Genomic DNA, 2,743 nt, shown 5'->3' with positions numbered 1-2,743 from the left:
TCGCTGAGGACGTAAAAATAACTACAACACGGAAGAGATGCGTCTACGAGCACTGGAGAAGACGTGGGCAACACCTTCAGAGGTGGAGAAGGTCAGCCAGGGAGTCTACCTTCGAGGACGAGACCCAGTCTGTCGACTACGCAAGGCCTTCAAAACGTGCTTAATATCGTGGACCAAGCCGCCAACAGGCTTGGAGGGAAAAGCTCGAAACTGGGAATGAGCCGCCCGCGGACGCTTCAAGATCCGGGGTTTCTTCGACCATTACTACGCAAGATTTGGGCCCAATGTTAGCCCTGGGTGGCGGAGGCGGTCGAGGTACGGTGCAAGGTTGGCTCAACTCCCTTTACTGGTTGAGATCTGTGGCTCCCCCGGAGATAGTAGCGGCTATGAAAAAAGCCGATGGGAACGGTAACATAGGAACTCCCCCGCTAACGGCTCGGGGGAGGACTGCGATCCCTTCTTTTCAGGGTTTCACTATCCAGACCCCGACTACGTCGTATGGGCAGGATCTCAACCCCATCTTCCCTCTACCTACGGTCCCTGAGAAGAGTGGAAGTGCTTCCCCTGCGAGTGCTCCTCCGGGAACCGCTAGCGCTCCTCCTTAGAATCTCCAGCCTACTGATGGCCTACAAGATGGAGTGGGGAACGCTCAAGCCGCGACTGCTCAAGCGTCGCTGAGTGCTTCTACCCAGGCATCCGCTCCTACCGCTCGAGTCCCGACGCAGGTTCCACAGCCTTGAGCTTCGTCTGCAAGCGGGATCGCATACGGGACCGGCCCTACTGGAGCAATCGAAGCTTCCGGAGGAAGCGGGGGGACTACGCCTGTGTTGGAACTCAACAGAGTCTCCCGTACGATAGCTACGGAAGTAGCCCTAACTACGCTTCCTCGATGTATGGTAACACCCCTTCGACGACTAGTGGCCTGTACGGGATGCCCACTAACATCCGGAACGCTATCCGTATGCTCCAACTATTCTACTCGGAAGAAGCGTCTGTGGAAAAGGCTCGAGCGTTCTGAGCAGCCTTTGAACGTGCAGCTATCGCACTGGATGGGCCCTTCCGACTCAGTGCTTTCCGTGAGTGCTTAAAGGGCAAGACCAGTAAAGACTGGTGAATGTACTCGCGCATCAATAGTTTTTTTTGAGGCCCTGAGGACTCGGTTCCACAACCAGTTCGTCAGTCAAGCTCCGTTGCAGCTGATCGAGAACCTCAAGAACACTAAACGACCCCGGGGGATGTCCGTCGAAGTGTGGGGTGAAATGATTCTAAGCCTTTGCGATGATGCCCAGTGTTACGATCCTCAAATGCGTTACCAGAATTTTTGTCGGGACTCCGGAACCGGGATTGGAGAAACGCCCTCGCCACGACCATGATTGACTCAATTTCTGCGGCTGTGGCCATGTTACTCCTCAAGAATATGCACCGTCCAGTCGAAGACGACTCCGATCTCGATAATGTTCCTTTCCCTAGAACTTCCCACGAGAACGCTGTCCTCGAACGCGGGATGAACATGATGCAACAGACCCAGAATCTACTCGCATAACAACAGCAGCAGCAACTTCAACAGCAACAGGAGTTGATGGATCGTCCTATGGCTGCCTCCTTTGCTACTCCTCTGATGAAGGCGGCTACCGCGTACACTCCTCCTGAGCAGGGCTCTTCCCAGCAGTATCAATCTAATCCTGTTATGCCACTTAGGGGTGTTCGCCTAGGACCGGACATGCACACTCGCGATGGTCATATCGTGTGTGGTCACTGTCATTCTCTAGGGTGTAGCTGGACTCACTGTCGTCGCGGCAAGGTCATCTGCCCTCACTGCAGGGAAGTGGGTCACATCGGTGCTGAGTGTGAGCGTGTTCTTCCCAGCAGATACCGAAACAACCAGCAGAAGAGCGGTCGCAAGTGCTTCTTGTGTGATGAACCTGGTCACATGCTTGCTGAGTGTTCTCTGAAGACGTCACTGAAGAGACTCGGTGTTCCTGCAGCGACGGCGTCGGTACCCATCCAGGGAAAATCGCCCAACCAGCAGTGATGGGGGTAAGAGGGAGGGGAAGGGAGTGTCGCTCCTTCCTTTTGTCTATGGATCGACACAAATGGAAACACTTTGAGCTTCGCGGAGGAGTCGACCGAAAGGTATGAGGTGTATCCTGTTGTGGGTGGAATGAGTTCCGCCTTGCTGGAAAAAGCTAACGACTGTGAGCGAAGCGTATATGACGAGAGCTGAGGAGCAACAACCGCTCGTGAATGACGGAGGTGTGCTGAGCCCGTGTGGAACGGTGCGTCGGTGGTGTTTAATACAGTCGGCGGTTGGAGGATGGAACACGAGGCGTTTGTGACGGAGGGGGCTCGGGACCCGCGTGGAACGGTTCCTCGATAGCCACGAACATTGACGAGCGTAGGTGGGCGAACCTAGAAGTGTTTACGCGAGGAACCCAAGAAAATGAGGACGAAATAGTAAGAGAAGAACTAATCGAGGAAGGGGAAGCGGAGGGACCTCGACCTCGGGCGTCCTCGGCGGAACAAGATTACCCGACGACTCTACTTAGCCGTGTGGTTTCGAGAATACTGGAGCTTGATGAGCAGAGTGGTAAGTCCGAAGACCACATGCTACAAAATGAGCTACACCAAGCCGTGAGAGAGGTGCTCGACCCCCCCCCCCACCCCGCCCCGAGAGGATTGTGGAACTACGAAAGCAAGTGTCCATACCCCGAAAAAAAAAACTAGCGAGGGCCCGAGATTCGTG

The sequence above is a fragment of the Phytophthora infestans genome, genomic scaffold, assembly GCF_000142945.1.
Source record: "Phytophthora infestans T30-4 supercont1.87 genomic scaffold, whole genome shotgun sequence".
Taxonomy (NCBI): domain Eukaryota; phylum Oomycota; class Peronosporomycetes; order Peronosporales; family Peronosporaceae; genus Phytophthora; species Phytophthora infestans.
This window is presented reverse-complemented; position numbering follows the sequence as displayed.